Source organism: Nicotiana tomentosiformis, chromosome 3 (genome assembly GCF_000390325.3).
Source record: "Nicotiana tomentosiformis chromosome 3, ASM39032v3, whole genome shotgun sequence".
Lineage (NCBI taxonomy): Eukaryota > Viridiplantae > Streptophyta > Magnoliopsida > Solanales > Solanaceae > Nicotiana > Nicotiana tomentosiformis.
Window position 1 is genome coordinate 8,365,370 of NC_090814.1, and position 17,538 is coordinate 8,382,907.

The 17,538-nt window shown below is 39.6% G+C and overlaps 1 long non-coding RNA gene across 1 annotated transcript; it reads right to left on the reverse strand.

Annotated features, from left to right (window-relative positions):
• Positions 1 to 8,036: 8,036 nt before the first annotated feature.
• LOC104100177 (uncharacterized) lies at positions 8,037 to 17,335 on the reverse strand. The gene is made up of 2 exons (XR_011414579.1): positions 9,799 to 17,335; positions 8,037 to 8,468 (listed from the first exon to the last, which is right to left on the reverse strand). It is a non-coding gene; the product is annotated as an uncharacterized lncRNA (long non-coding RNA).
• Positions 17,336 to 17,538: the final 203 nt, after the last annotated feature.

Here is a 17,538-nt window from a genome sequence, read left to right on the forward strand (position 1 = left end):
TGCTAAAGGTGATATTGCATTAGAATTCATTAGTATTGAATCTTAACTTGTTGATATTTTTACAAAACCTCTTTTAGAAGAAAGATTTTGTCTACTGCGGAAAAAGATTGGCATCATGTGTGTTTTATAAAACAAATCTTTGATATACGATTAAAACTCTTTACTTTCCTCCTATAAGTGTTAAGTTTACTCTGATAAAAGTGTAATTATTACACCTCCATCAGTACCGCTGAAACATCCCCTCAGAAGTGTTACTCCTTTCTGAATCTGTCCTCTCCTTCAACCAATGCAACTCTTCAACCCTCCAAAGTCTAGATAAGAATCCTCCTACTCCCTCTCACTTCTCATTCTCTCTGAAGAAACCCTCACCATGGTGAAAAAAAACCTTCCATCTTCCACTGTGACCAGACGAAGCAGAAGGTTTCGGAAAACTCTCAACCCGGAAGAAACTGTAGATTTGGAATCATCCATCGACTCAGACACTATCAAAACCGACAATGAAATCAGTAAATCGTCTGAGGACCTTCCCATTAGCCAGAAAAAGGCAGGAAAGAGGCCCATAGAGCAAACCCCCAAAAAATCTGCATGCAAAAAAAGGGAAAGTAGAGAGTACTAAATTTGGGCCAGAGGACAAATTAATATTCTATGGACCAAATGAGAAATCAAGGTTTGAGTCCTATAAATTGAAATCTATGGCTTATGGACGCACTATAAGTCTCTCTCTTATGAAAAATCTGCACTTTGATGTCATTGCTGCTTTCGATTTTCAACGTCCTTCCTCTCTATTCGATACTATTGAGAGCTCCGTATATGAAGAGCCTGTGAAAATATTCTATGCAAATTTATTTGCGAATGATAAAGATGACTTGGAATCCATGGTTTTAGGCACTCGAATTGTTCTCGACTCTTATCAATTTGAGAAGATTTTTTCTGCTAAGTTTAATGGGTATGAGTTTTTTATGCAAAATTCTTGGCCAAAAGACTTTGAAGTTTCCTTAGAAGAAGCAAAAGCCTTCCTGTCTGATAATCCCCCCGACATTGGTCCCAAAAATCTAAAGTTTGAACACCGGGTCTTGGCCCACATGATAGCTACCACTCTACTTCCTAGGACTGGGTCCCTTACCATCTTATCCACCAGAGATATCTTTGTTCTTTACTGTCTTGTGAACAACAAAATACTCAACTGGTTTGTATGGATTCAAGGCATCAGGCCCTTCGTTGTTGATCAAGCTATCAAAAAGGCGATAACTCAAATCTAACAAAGATCAAGAAGGAAGGACAAAAGAAATGGGAGACAAGTTGGGTGGTAAACACATCATAGTGGGAGACAATTAAAAGTTGTGCTTCTTGTCATCAAGCACTCCTTTATTATTTAATCCGCTCCACCAACTGGAAACCATTTGACATGCGCTCATCTCTTTGAAGTAAGTATGAAGCATCTCGGCATGGGAATGGCATGGAACAGAGCACTCTGTGATTTAATAAATTTCAGCCCATCTCTCTCGAAGAAATCAGAGACACCCTGCTCTAATCCAACAATCATCTCTCTTGAAGAAATCAAAGATACCTTGCTGGAATCAGACACAAACATACAACAATACTTGCCTATAAGGACACTGGTGAACTCAAGGGAGTGAAGTGCACAACTAAAAATACTGTCTTCTAAGTCTCTCTAAATCTAAGTACAAATACTGTTCTTGAGTCTACAAGTGTCATAAAAGATAGAAGGAGTTAGAATACAAAAGAGAGTTGTGTCAACATCCAAAAATCATTATTGCTAAACATCGTTGGTGGTGAACGAGCCAAAATCATCACTGTTGTAATTCTTTATCAAAGATCTAAAAGAACTCTTGTGACCCAAGGAAACCTGGACGTAAGTACCACACCGGTACTGAACCAGTATAAAAACTGTTGTGTCTTGTGTTGCTTTCAAATTCACTGCATTTATCTGTCTTATCTGTGTACTGTACGAAAGCTAGTCGACTAAACTGAAACTTAGTCAACTAAGTTTTAATAGTCCACAATCCCCCCAATATTCGCCTCTACATCAACCTCGGGCACATCATCTAATATCTGATTTAATTTGTCTAATTACTTTCCATCCCATTGATACAAATCTTCAATCACATCTAATTTAGGTGCCTCAAAAGTAGTCCCTTCAGCTGGTTCGTCCACTATTTGTAATGATTCATCAACACTATTATTCATCACTTGAAAAGCCATCGTTTCAGAGTGTTCCAAATTCTTGCACATATTATAATAATCCTTGCAATTATTAGTAGCCAACAAGTTATCAACAGAACTCGTTACCTCATCAGTTCCATCAGAATCATTATTCAACGTTGTGATTGTGGAAGTTTCAGATGAACGGTTAACATGCTTCAGCTTCTTGATGGTGCAGAAAACATAATCTCTACAGTCTTGGTGGAACTTGTGAAGAATAACCTTAAAAAGCTCATACTCCTTCATGAGCCAATGTCCATCTTTCTGATCTTCAGGGTAAAACTCTTTATTCTTGTAAGACAAATTTGTCTTGGATCCAATATTAACCACTAGTTTGCCCTCGGCGTCCTGTTTCCAACTTCCCTTGTTTCCTACAGCACGATGATACCTCGCGTTGCTTTTCTTCTTCAGCTTTGTGATAAAGTAGCGATAACTACTGTTGTCCTCATCATCACCACAGGGTACTTTGATGATGACAATAAAGAGAGAGTAAACAAAGTATACTTCCCTTTAGAGTTGTACTCATTACTGCTCCCCCTGAGTTGTATACTTCCCCTTAGAGTTGTTGTACTCATTACTCATTACTGCCCCCCCGAGTTGTTGATTTACTTTCTCCATACATGTTTTCCCTTTAGAGTTGTACTCATTACTGCTCCCCCTGAGTTGTATACTTCCCCTTAGAGTTGTTGTACTCATTACTCATTACTGCTCCCCTGAGTTGTTGATTTACTTTCTCCATACATGTTCTCCCCCTTTGACATCAATAAAAAAAAGAAAAGTGCAAGCCCAGTATATAACAATATGTATTCAGATACTACGCACACTAGATGAGAAAATAATATATAGATAATATGCATACTAGTTAGGGCAGTATAAGTAATGCCTTCAGCAGAGGCATAGAGTGATGGTTCATACATACAAATGCAAAAATAAGTTTTTCAAGCAAAAGCAAGCACAAGAGATTGTTTTTAACCACGCCTTAATTTCTTCTTAAGAAGTATTTGAGGGTATTGATTACTTTGGTGCAGAAGGATTCATAGGAGGTTTCAACATCTTTGACGAGCTTGTCTATGTTTTCTGACATGAAGTTGAATGCCCTGGTTCCTTGTCTCCGTGTTGCTCCCATATCCATCCTAAGCTTGGCCACATCTGTACCTGTTTCCTTGGTGACTTCTCTGATTTTGTTAACCTACTCTTTCATCTCAACCAGCATAAGTCTTACACCGTCTAGATATTGCTGAATCTGCTGAAAATTTTGAGAGGCAGTTGACTAAGACTCTGGTGGTTTAGTGGGAGCTTCAACCTATACTGGGACACTCTCAACTTTGGCGCGCTTAACCCATCCATCATCATTTAAAGTGTAACCCATTATAGAGAAGGCTATCTTATCATAGGTACTGGTAATGTGCTTAGGTGTGAAAGGTGTCAAGTTAACCTTCATAACTCCAAGAATATGTGAAATAAGTAGGTCATAGAGTAGACAAGCAGCATAAGAGGATATATCCCTGATACTCTCAAGCATGTATTGATATATCTAAGTTTAAATGATGACAAGTGTACAAAACTAATATCTATCAACTTTTGACTGTAGAGAACGTCGTAAATCTCCCAAGGTTCTTGTTTGCCATAGACATCAACGTTAGTGGTAATAAATCCAGAATCATGCATCTCTTGTCCAACAATGAATCTCAACAAGAACATAAGTCTTTCTGAATCTGTGGGACGGAAACGGAAACGCTCTTGACCAAGTTGTTGTAACTGCTCCATGAATATCAACAAGAACGCAACTTTCTTCTGAATATTTTACCTTACAACCTTTATATGAAAAGAACGTAATGTAATAAGTTGAAGAGAGCGAATGAGGTTTGAGAGTATTTATAGATATCAGTCTGAAGTGCCTCCGTTTAGGAAATTATTACTTAGGCAACAATTAAGTAGGGCTTACGTTGGTTAATTATTTCTTCTACCCAAAGTAAGAACTTATGGAAACTTTTCTTTTCCCAATCATATATGGACAACTTTTGTATTTTCATATTCATATTCGTATCTCCTATTTGGCCATAGTTCCATATATGTTTTCTTTTCTATGATTAAAGGGAGGTATTACTATAATTTTCAACATTTAAATGAAGAGACAATGACAACTCATTATGCGCTAATTAGATTAATCTTTTGAATGTGGAGAAAATTTAAAACTTTAATAAGGAAATAGTAGTAAAGAAAATTCCACTTAATTCCAACTTTATGCTCTAAGCTAATTTTAAGTATTTGGTGTTTGTGACTTTTATCCACCCAAATAAACTATTGTTGGCCCCGGGGGAGACGCAGGATTTTATGCAAGCAATTTTGACATTTAAAAAAGTGGACGAATGAAAAAATCAATGTAAAAGATCATATTAAAAATACACAATTCAAATCATATTAATATGTTCATAATAGCTTTATCAAAAATAATACTAATTAAATACTTCATTTTTTATATAAGGCACCAAACAACCATTTAAAAACTCATCATTCCACTTAATTCCAACTCTATCTTTCTTTATACTATAAGCTAATTTTAAGCATTTGGTGTTTGTTACTTTTTTTCCCACCCAAAATAGCTATCCATAGCCCTACCCGACCCTACCTTTAAATTTCAGAGGTAAACGCAAATAAAAACTGCACGACAATCGATTAATTATAATAGGATTGAAAGCTCAATCACAATGAGAATATAATGAAAAAGGCAACCTATTCTTTGATGAAGCTTGAATGTAGCAAATGACTTGATCTTAGTCAATAATCAAGCTAAAAGGAACGTGAACATTTAAAGTTTGCACTTGATCTTGTATAATTAAGTGCATGTAAAAATTTAATGTTTAAGATCGCACAAACTAAAATTGTGAATAGAGTCCCGTTCTACATGTCAATACATGCAACACCGAAATTTATAGTAAGAAGAAAATACGTCGACTTTAAAGATCGTGAGGGTTGAACTCCCTCTATCCCCAAAACGACTATTTCATTCCCCAACTATTTATTCGACCCCCTTTCCTTAGTGATTCCAAATTCCTTATCTTTCTCATTCGCTCTATTCTTTTAGAAATGGATTTGAGCATAAATGACTTTCTCTTATCTCTAGTCCTGTAAAATATATATGATACACATCGAAATGAACATCATTGAAAAAGGGATTCCTAGTTGAATGATTCTCGGTCCATACCCATACTGAAACTTACAAAGTCATCTTTTTGAAGGTCGAAGAAATTCTCCGGCTTTGATAAAATAATTGAATATACTTTTGTCCTTTTAAATGACATAGACCCAAGTTCTCTAGTAAAATGAGGGTACTACATTGGGAATAGCCAGGATAACTCAGTTGGTAGAGCGGAGGACTTAAAATCCTTGTGTCGCTAGTTACGTTCAAATCCGGTTTATGGCGCATAATTAATTTGTATGGGTCTCTCTTCCCTCGAATTAATTTCTAATTAATTGATGTGAATCAACATAATATTCCTTTAGAGTCTAGATTAGAATAATAGTTTTATCTAGTTTGGCGAGATATATCCCATAAATGTTCTAGATAGGTAGAGTTTCTTACATAAAGTATCTAAAAGAAATGGATTCTATCTCCTCTCTTTTTTTCTCCTTTCGTTCAAACGAATTTGAAATACATATTTGAAAGGTTAATTGGTTAATTTTTGAAAGGTTCAAAAGTAGAATCTGAATCTAGGGGGTTGAAATAGACAAGATTCACTCATATCCTAAGAAATAGAACCTGATATTCTCTCTTTTCTTTGTCTTTTCTTTTATATTCGATTTCTTCATTCCGATTTCTCCATTCTGAATTTCTTCATTCCTTCCTATATGCCTTCTAAAACCCGTCTAAGTAATGTGCATTGGTCCACAGCCCTGCCCTATTGAATGAATAAAGAGAGGTTTATCGATGACCGAACCACGTACTCTTATACTACTCCTTACCTCACCCCCAGTTCTACTCGAGACGAAGTACTTGTCGTCCCCAAACCAAAAGAGATGAGGAAAAAAGGTTAATGTTTTTCGAGTTACAAAAACGACAGGGTTGTTGAACACGAAACCACTTCCTTAATCTACCTTCTTATGTAATATGTCTATCAACCCATCTAAGGCTCCAGCATTTACTGATATGATACATCTCTGCATGTATACAAGCAAGACGATTGCTTTATTTCACTTACCAAAATGTATATCCCCTTGACAGAACATAATGTACCCTTTATCTTATTGGGGAAAATAATTAGGTTGATGTTTATAATTGCACATGTTCTGGTTGATATAAAGACAAACACTGAGTAAATGTAGTCAATCAATCAAAGAAAAAATAAAAAATGTATACCCTTCTCCTGTTTTATTCTGATAGAGAAATTCTTATATTGACCGAGACTTGAGAATATCTCGCAGGCAACATACAGTGATGATTTTAGTCTTTGTTGGACTTTATGTTCGTTTGACTGATTCACAGGAAGTGGTGAATGATATAGAAGGAGTTCATGAAATGGTACATACATGCGAATGAAGCGTCCTACTAATTAACTATATAGTATGATCTTGTCTACATACAGCGGATGTTATCATAAAAACCTGCAAATGTCTTTGGTAAGGACAGGTTGATCACCTGGCCTTTTTATTTTCTGTCTGTATTTTCGGTGCATATCTAAATATATGATGCATATGCACTAAATTGAACTGAGACATCTCAAGAATAGGAAATCGAGAGAGTTTGTTGCTCGATCTTTTACACATGTGCATTTCTTGTCAGGATTCAGGAATATGAAAATGCAATAGTGCTCGAGACTCACAATGCAGGGCTACAAATAGAGCCTTTCGTTCAGATTCTAAATGAATCCGATACATACATACATAGTTCGATAGTAAGCAAAGTAATGGTGGCATAAAGTGGGAAAGACAATACATGAGGAAAACATAGCTAATCAGCACTCTAAAGATGGAGGACTTTCTGTCATTGAAGACCCTAAGACTCATCTTTAATCCTCCTACACTCATGGCTACAAATAGAACCTTTCGTTCAGATTCTAAATTAATCCGACTTTTTTTTTTTGGCATATAAATTACTGGCAGTAATGCATTGCAGACCACCAACAAACAACATGAATTGTACCATAATGCTCGTCAAAAAGCAAAATCCTAGAAAAAACAAAATGAGCAGCAGTTTTGTCCCCCTTCTGATGTATTAGGCCAACCAACATATAGTTTTTCCAGTCAAATCTGGAAAGAAGAGTGAAGTAAAGACTAAATTAAAAACCAAAAATCAGAGAGCAGGCAACACCTATGTCATAATAACACTTGAACTGATCAAAGAGGCATCTCTGAATTACAAAAGCAATGAGATCAACATATCAGGCCTGTTTCTTTTACATTGAAACAAAAAAACATTTGGAACCAACATATCAGGCATTTCTGAATTACAGAAGCCACGAGATCAACTGAATGAGCTCTTACTACACAAGTTAGGAAAAAACCATCTATATCCAACAAAGTAAGCAACTCGGATTGTGTAATGAATTTCAAACTGATAATATGACACTAAATTGTGTTTCCCCTGTTGGAGATGAAATCATTGAACTGATTATAGAGCATGAATGTCAAGTATTAGAACAAAAAGAGAACCGTGGGATTATTTGAATACATCGGAAGCAATATAGAGCTAAGTTTAAATTAGCAACTTAGAATTGAGAACACTGTTTCTTATTCTCCCCCTTAACATATTTGTCAATGTCGATCAAACAATTCAAAGCGGAACAGGACAGAAGAAAACTAAGTGGCAGTTGGCCTTTCATCAAAACACTATAATGAATAAAATAAGTAGTGCTTCTTATTCGCAGCATTTAAACACAAGAACGTCAAAATTCTTCATGAGTTATGACTGAACATCAAGAGAAAAGGAAAAATGGGGAGAAAACAAAACGCTTCAGTTTCATTTCATACAGATTGATCACTGGAATTCCATCGTAGACAACCATCTACCCTCATCTTCTAATCCATCTACCCTTATCGTCCAATTCCATCTACCCTTATCTTCCAATTCCATCGTAGACAACCAGAAGTTGCTGGTCATCTTTTGCAGCATAACCTAGTTGTCGTGTGTTGTTGATCCTGCCATTACACATATGATAATAAATCTTCCAAACATGTCACGGTACTGAGTAATGCTCTTTCCCTGTTGCCATCACTCTATGCAATCCAGACGTAAAAGTAGAAGCTAGCTTCATAAAGAGTACAAAGGGGAGAGTAGTAATATTAGTGTGATAATCAAGTAAATCAATTTCAGTAAGAAAACATGTAAGCGTTGAATATTCACAAGGCAACCATCCTAGGAGGATTTGAATATGACTTTAGATATAGAAAAGGACTGAAAGTTCGCAATAGTTAGGTACGGCTTAGTATGTTGATTGGAAATTTCAGATGTAAAAACTGTCTGTTCCAAAAAGCATCAAGAATCTCATTTTTCTCTCTCAAAACTCCTTATTTAAGCACTCATTCCTAATGATCGCAATCAACACTTTGCAATCAACACCCTTTATTACAGACAGACGCATCACCATAGACAAACTATGTAATTGGAAGAACAAAGCAATTACATTCTAGTATATGATTACAAGAAGTCATATGATCCACGACCTAATTAAATTACTAGAGTCGGAAGAACAACAATTCTAGGAACAGATAAGAAGGTGAGAAAGACAAGACCAATATAATTAGTTTCAAAATAAATCAACTCTACGTGAATACAGAGAATTGATAAAAACAAATAAGCGTAAATCTTGTCGGAGAAACAGCTAGTATTTCGAGCTCCAACAAGCCGAGTATTCGTGTTGTATGAAAGCATATTCTAAATGTGTAGTACAACCTGAGAAAGATATTTACAACCTGCAAGTAATGAGCTATCCATGACTTTTAGCGATAAAGATATTTACAACCTGATACCTCCGGCAGCAAAAACCAAGCACCTGGAGGAGCTGTCCACTTATCTAGTGGCATGGAATGTCTCACCAACAGAGATTCAGATGTCTGTATGATATTCTGAAGTGCATTTACAACAATCTTAAGCTTGAATTTTTTTTTCTTTCCTAAACTTGTGGCAGATCTTCTTTGCCAAACGTTGATGCTTGATTCAGGGAATTACAAGATCAACTCAAGAAGAGGTTCTCACACTCTTCTTGTATGCTAGATTCATTACCAGTTATTAGACGAGTGATGGAATTAGCCATTCCTTAACAGACACTGCTTTCTGTGAATTAAAAATTGCACTTTCTTAAATCCACACACATTTATGCTATTAAACTAAAAGAGTCACATCAAACAGTTGACAGACACTCTTTACTGTCGTAAGTATCTACCATCGCTCTGCTACTAAAGAAACAGACAATGACACATTTAATCCCAATCATTCAAGTCCCACAGATAACAACAAAATAGGGAAACAATTAATTCATATTGTAAGCCCTCCGAGAAACATTAAGTAATACCTAAAAGAGAACTTTCAAGTCAATAATCAGATAAGAGTGTCGATATAGGAAAAAAAAACCAACATACCTTTTCTGAATTGCAAATCTATCTTCTCCTCCACTTTAAAATGCTAAGATTTCCACATCCCTTTTCTGCATTTGCATTTTCCAGGTTGTAAGTTATTCTCTTTCTGGTACCTAGAAGTTGACCACTTCGCGTTCTCCCTGATAAGGACCTGCTTCCACCCATTTAGAAAAATAGTCGGTCAAAATTAAAAGAAACCTTACCTTTCCAGGAGCTGGTGGCAGTGGTCCGACGATGTCCATCCCCCATTTCATGAACGGCCACGGGGACACAGAACCGAATGTAGGCATTCTGCTGGTTGATGTACAAGTGGTGCGTATCGTTGGCACTTATCACATTTTCGGATGAAGTCTTTGGCATCTTGTTCCATACGGGGCCAGTAATATCCTGCCCGGACTAATTTCAGCACCAAAGAATCTGCACCCGAATGGTTGCCGCATATCCTTTCATGGACTTCTCTCATGACATAGTTAGCTTTTGATGCTCCTAGGCACCGGGCCAACGAGCCTTGAAAGGACTTTCTGCACAATTGGCTTTTTTTGAAGCTATATCGTGCAGTTTTGGCGCATAATGCTCTTGATGCTTGTGGTTCTTCGGGCAACTTTCCATGCTCGAGATAATCGATTATTTCGTTTATCCAGTCCCAGACCAAACTAGTCGAATTTACCTCATAGTAATCTATGTCCAAGGCTGAGTTCATCAGTTGTACTACCGTCCCTGATTTCGATCCTTGGATTTCTGTTGATGAGCCCAAATTTGCCAATGCATCTACTTCTGCGTTATCTTCCCTCGGGATATGAGTTATTGACCATTCTCGGAATCGTGCCAATAAAGCTCGAACTTTTACCACATATTGTTGCATATGGTCCTCTTTGGTGTCAAAAATTCCATAGACCTGATTTACCACCAACTGCGAATCACATTTGATTTCAATGACTTCGGAGTCAAGTCCTCAGGCCAATTCGAGCCCTGCAATCAAAGCTTCGTACTCTGCTTCGTTGTTAGTTAAAGGAATCGTTCTGATGGCTTGCCTTAAGGTTTCCCCCGAAGGCGTAATTAAGACTATTCCGAGCCCGGACCCTTTCACGTTTGAAGCTCCGTCCGTAAATAAGGTCCAAACTCCCGTTGTCGATTCTGACACCATTATTGCCTCCTTAGTTGCCAGAGGCAATAGTCCCGGACTGAAGTCAGCCACGAAGTCATCCAAGACTTGCGACTTAATTGCAGTCCTCGGTTTATACTCTATATCGAATTCGCTCATTTCGATGACCCATTTGGCCAATATACCCGAGAGCTCGGGTTTATGGAGGATATTCCTCAAAGGGAAAGTAGTTACCACAGCTATCGGGTGGCATTGGAAGTAGGGCCTTAGCTTCCGAGCGGCGACTGGCCAGCTTTTCAAGATGTGGGTAGCGAGTTTCTGCTCCCGTTATAATCTTGCTAACATAATAAATGGGAGATTACGCACCTTCGTCCTCTCGGACCAAAACTGCACTCACAGCAAATTCTGAAACCACGAGGTAGAGTAGCAACGTTTCACCTTCCTTTGGTTTTGAGAGCAACTGAGGGCTTGACAAATATTTCTTCAACTCCCTCAAGACTTGCTGACACTCTGGTGTCCACTCGAAATTGTTTTTCTTTTTGAGCAGTGCGAAGAAGCGATGACATTTTTTCGATGAACGGAAAATGAACCTGCTCAAAGCTGCCAATCTCCCCGTGAGCCTTTGGAATTCTTTTACGTTAGACAATTGATCCGGGATGTCCTCTATGGCCTTAATTTTGTCGGGATTTACCTCAATTCCCCTTTGTGATACTAGGAATCCTAGGAACTTACCCGAACTGACCCCGAACGCACACTTCTCGGGGTTAAGTTCCATATTATGCTCCCTCAGGATTTGTTTCTAGTAAATGCTTCAAGTGGTCACCTGCATTCAAAGACTTAACGAGCATATCGTCTATGTTTATTTTCATAGTCTTTCCTATTTGTTTTTCAAACATCTTATTCCTGATCTTCTGGGTTCATCTTGATTTGATTGTACCCAGAATAAACATCGAGGAAACTCATTAAGTCGTGCCCGGCCGTAGCATCAATCATCTTATTGATATTTGGCAATGGGAATGAGTCTTTCGGGCACGCCTTATTAAGATCCTTCTAATCTACGCACATGAGAAATTTATTATTTTTCTTAGGTACTACTACTACATTGGCTAGCCAATCCGGATATCTTACCTCTCGGATTGAATCAATCTTAAGTAAATAAGTTACCTCTTCTTTGATGAATTTATTCCTTGCTTCAGCAGTAGGGCGCTTCTTTTTCCTTACCAGAGGTATGTGGGATCCAAGTTTAACTTGTGTACGGCTATCTCCGTCGGGATGCCTGTCATATCTTCGTGCGACCATGCAAAACAATCGGCGTTAATTTTAAGGAATTCAATAAAAGCAGACTTGTGCTCCGGGTGCAGTCTTGTTCCCAAATGGAATTTCCTTTCTAGGAATTCTTCGAACAATGCAACCTGCTCCAGTTCTTCTGCCGTGGACTTCGTCGCATCCGTCTCTTCCGGTACTTGAAAATACCTTGGTACCTGATATTGTTCCGACTCTTCTGTCCCCGGATTATGTTCCTCTGGCTCGGGGGCAGGTACCGATTCCAGTAATTGTTATGCCGCACATTTCTTTCCTTTGCTACTGGAAACCGAAATTGCATTCATCTCCCTTGCTGCCGGTTGATCACCCCTTATCTGTTTGATCCCCTCGGGTGTCGGAAATTTTAACATTTGGTGATATGTTGAAGGCACGGCTTTCATCTCGTGCAGCCATGGCCTTCCCAAGATGATGCTATACCTCATGTCTCCATCTACCACTTTGAAGAGTGTTGTCTTCATTATTCCCTCAGCATTCGTGAGCAGCAAAATTTCTCCCCGCGTTGTCACGCTTGCGAAGTTGAACCCGACGAGCAGTTTCATTGTCGGGATAATGCTTCCGGTGAGTTTAGCTTGCTCCAGTACTCTCCATTGTATGATATTAGCTGAACTTCCTGGATCCACTAAAACACGTTTAATTTTAAAATCTAACACATTTAAAGAAATTACTAGTGCGGCAATAGTAATCCGTCTGCATCTTTGTCCGTGAACGTGATATCGTCGTCCCGGAGCCTCTTGCTATGAGTTATCGACACTTTTGTCTTCTTTTCTGCCGAAAAGGTGACCCCGTTAATTTCATTCCCTCCGAAGATCATGTTGATCGTTTGGCGTGAAGGTTCTTCTCCTGCTTTTGAGGTTTCAGCGTCGCCTCTGTTCCGACCATAATTGTTTTTAGCTCGGTCGCTCAAGAATTCTCTAAGGTGACCATTCTTTAACAGTGTTGCCACTTCTTCCCGGGGGTGTGGGCAGTCCCCAGTCCGGTGGCCGTTAGTGCCATGGTATTCACACCATAAATTAGGATCCCTCTAGCTGGGATCAGATTTCATAGGTCTTGGGAATCGTGCCTCTTTGATATTTCTCATGGCCGACACTAACTCTACTACACTGATATTGAAGTTATACTCTGATAACTTTGGGTTAGAAGAACCTCGCGACCCCCAGATTTCTTTATCCTGCAGCGATCTGTTGTTCCGGCCACGATCTGTCCTTCTATCAATGGTGAACTTATTTGTTGTCTGAAAACTCCTGCAGCTGCCTTCTGTCCGCTCGTAGGGCAAAAACCAGCCCCTCGAAGTCCATCTATCCGTGTCAATATCATATTTCGTTTTTTCTCTGTTCTTCTCCCGTCCTTTGGTCGACGATAGAAAGCCAACCTGATCGTCTTCTATCCTTATTTTCAACTCGTACCGGTTGTGGACATCCGCCCAAGTCGTCCCTTGGAACTCGAGCAGACTTTCCTTCAACTTCCTGGAAGCGTCCGAACTTCTCAGATTTAAATCTTTGGTGAATGTTTCAGCTGCCCATTCATCCGGGACCGCCGGTAGTAACATCATTTGCTTCTGGAACCGAGTGACGTACTCTCGTAATAACTCGGACTCTCCCTGCGCGGTCCTGAATATGTCGGCCTTTCGGTCCTGCACCTTTCTGGCACCGGCATGAGTCTTGATGAAAGAATTCGCGAGCATCTCAAAGGAATCTATGGAATACTCGGGTAATAGTGAATACCACGTTAGAGCTCGCCTCATGAGAGTCTCACCAAATTTCTTCAACAACACGGACTCAATTTCGTGAGGAACCAGGTCATTTCCTTTCACTGCTGTTGTGTAAGTGGTGATGTGCTCCTGTGGGTCTGAAGTTCTGTCATACTTCGGCACTTTGGGCATTTTGAACCGTTTCGGGATCAATTCGGGGGCTGCACTTAGCTTGTACGGTAATTGAATATATTTCTTCGAGTTTGGGCCTTCCAAAACTGGTGGCGCGCCCGGGATTTGATCCATGCGGGTGTTTACTTCCTTCATGAACCGCAAAAGTTCCTACTTGAACGGATCGTTATCGTTGTTGAGGCCGGATCTACTCCCCCCGGCCCCATCGGAGCCAACTTCGCCCCTGGGAGTGTTGTTCCCTGGGAGTGTTATTGTCGACTCTCTGCGTCGTTTGGTTTGCGGGAACCTCGGGAGGAATTGGATCTCGCATGTTAGCATTATTTGAAGCACCTGATAGCGCCTCCTTTAGTTCCGTCATAACCTGATCATGCCGCGTGAGATGGCCTAGAATGATTGCATGTTGCTCTTGCAGGACCCTCACTGCACCCGCTACATGCTCCTCATCAGCATCATCAGGAGTCCTCTCCCGAACCTGTTAAGGGTATCGCCCGTCATGTGTCGGTGTGGCGTCGTTCTCCTCATTGTGAGTGTCACTGATTGTATCCTCGAAATGAGGTTGCTCCCCTTGAATTTCAGGGTTGCGTGTGCCGTTAATAGTGTTATCTGCCATTTCTTTTGTGATTTTTTCTAAGACAAAAATAATCAAACTTGTTAGTAAAAAAGGCAAAGATCAATTTAATTGCACGGATGTCTAGGCCCCACGGTGGGCGCCAAACTGTTTACCCGAAAAACAGTACAGTTGAATTTGTTCGTGATTTCTAGACAAGTGAATTAATTTGATCCAAAAAGTAATAAAATAACTGATGAAAAATAAAATACTTAGCCTTAGAATATAGATGAAATAGAAGAGCTAATGAGTCCGGGAACAAGGTTTCCGAGCACAACAATGATAAGATCAAAAGCGAGAGAATAAAATTGTATTAAGATGCTGTATAGAATGTAGCGTAAGTTAGCCAGAAAATTCCTCTCCTTACAATGATAACTGAGCTCCATATTTATAACTATGTCTAGGGAAGGAAGTCCTAGGATCGTGCCATTCTTTAACGTCAATTATGAGGGCCATTGATGAAGATATAACGTTGGACAAAAATGCTAAATTCTTTGTAACGGATCATCATCCTTAATGCTGCAAAATATTATGTATTAAATGTTACCGGGCGCAAAGTATTTAATACTCCATTTATGATTGTTATTCTTTCCGATGACAAGCAGAACAACTATGTTCGGTGGCCATTCCCATCTTGGGTTCCACGTGTCCCTCCTTTAAGCGGCCACGTGTTATGTCGTATTTTTCCCTATACAAGCTCACCCTCTTATTCGTTATATCACAAGCTAAAATCAGGGAACCTGCTTCTTTGATACCCATACAAACTTTGCTTCATTGTCCAATTTTACATTATTTCAGTTTAGATGGTGGCGAGCACAGAGTACATATGAAAAGATGGAACTAGTTGGGGGGATGTCAACTACAAGTTGGGACAGATTCAGCAATGCTGTGTGACAGGCTTGTTTCAGTGGATGGTGGGACCAGTGCTCCACCAAAGGGCTAAGTGCTCCACAAAGAGGGCTGAGTGCTCCACAAAACAGAGCTAAGTGCTGAAGAGGGCCATTTCGTGGGTGAGTGCCCCATTAAATGGTTAAGTGCTTATTTAGTGCTTTGGCTAAGAAAAGCACTAGAATGAAATTGCCCCTTTGTAAGTTGCCCCTTCAAATATGCCAGTGACAGTCCCTATATCTATATATATGGGGCATTTCGTGATCAAGAGAGAAGAGAGAGGAGTCTTGAGATCTAAGACTAAGAGTAGTCTTAAGAGAGACCCAAAAACGTGTAAGAGTGCATGTTTAACTTAGGAAAGAATTCCTAAGTCTGTTTTCAAGAGTGAAAACACCTAAGGCTAAGAGTAGTCTTTGAGAGAAAACCTGAGGGTCAAGAGTGATCTTCTTTTGTACGCGGTTGCACTTTGAGTTTGAGTTTCTTTATATGCTCGAGTTAAATACAAAGTTGGGAAAAGAGTTTCCTGTAAATTGCGCCTTGTGTTCTTGTCAATTTACCGTTGGCTTACTTTTAATTCGTTGCCTAAATCAGTTCTAAGGCTTACTATGTTGAAGCTGCCCGAAAATATTCTAAGTCCAAAATTGCTGTAATTTTGGCCGAGTGTTGTAGACGGCTGAAGTCAAGTGCGGGACTTGGCTGCCGCACAGGCCGGTTTCGACGGACAGAAACCACGCCCGTGACAGTAGACATGGTGGAAATCATGGTCATGGAGGTTCTTATCGGCAAGGTAGAGGTACGTTTTTCAAAGCTTTTGATTCAGTTCTAACGCTCTACAACATTGTATTATTCGGTATACTGTTTCAGTATAGTAGATCTAACAAAACAACTCTTATCTTATGAGGAAAACAGACTATCATCGCAAGCGACACTTGGAAAATGACTACTACAAGCACTACACAGATATGGGTACAAGTTATTACAAAAAGGTAAACGCCCTCTACTTTGGCATGTGCACTGCATGTGCCCTTTTCACTTGGTCAGTTGTTGCACGCCCAAGGCTGGCATTTCACCCAGCCTTGGCGCCTTTTGACATTGCTCCGCACCAATGCCTTGTCCGTAACCTGCTGCCCATTGTTAGTTTATAGATATGTATAGTGTAGTCTTGTCCCACATTGGAAGAGGAGTAATATCTCCTTGTAGTGTATAGCTATAAATAGGGACCTCTTGTATTGTATTTATCATCCAATATCAATAACATATTTTCTCCCGTGCCTTCTCACATGGTATCAGAGCATTAGTGAGAAAAGATCGTTGTGCGTCATTCCAGCGTTAACCGGGAAGAAAGAACTTAGTCATCGTGTAATTTTTCCGGTGACCTAAGGCTTGTCTAAGTGAAAGTCACTTTCTGTCGGTGTTGTGCTAAAACCAACACCACCACGAGGTAGATCACCCTCCGACTACCAACCCCTGAAATTTTATCCGGCAGAAAAGCCGCCACGCTCCTCCACGCGCCGGCAACAACTTTTCCGGCGAGGGTTCCGGCCACTTTCCGGCCATTTTTTCTCGAAGTTTCTTCAGGACAACTTGCTCGCAAAGGAATTCCGAGTCTATCCATCCTGGTTACAACAAATTCCGACAACTTTGGAATTTTCCGGCGAGCTACAGTGTTTCCGTCGTGAACAGTGTTTCCGGCACAGAACAGTGTTCTGTTTTCCTGCTGTAAACGGTGTTTTTCAAGCTATTTCTTCAGTTTTCTCACAGGAGTTACTTATTTCCACTATTTCAAGTTAACCCTACTACAAATTGTAGCGACATGGGAACCGATGCTTTGAATAGTCGGATGGTTTCTTTAGCAGAGTATATTGAGTTCCTTCAGTATAAAGCATGTAAGCAGACATCTTCTGAGATAGCTTCTGTTGTTCAAACAGGTAATAGCGTGACTTG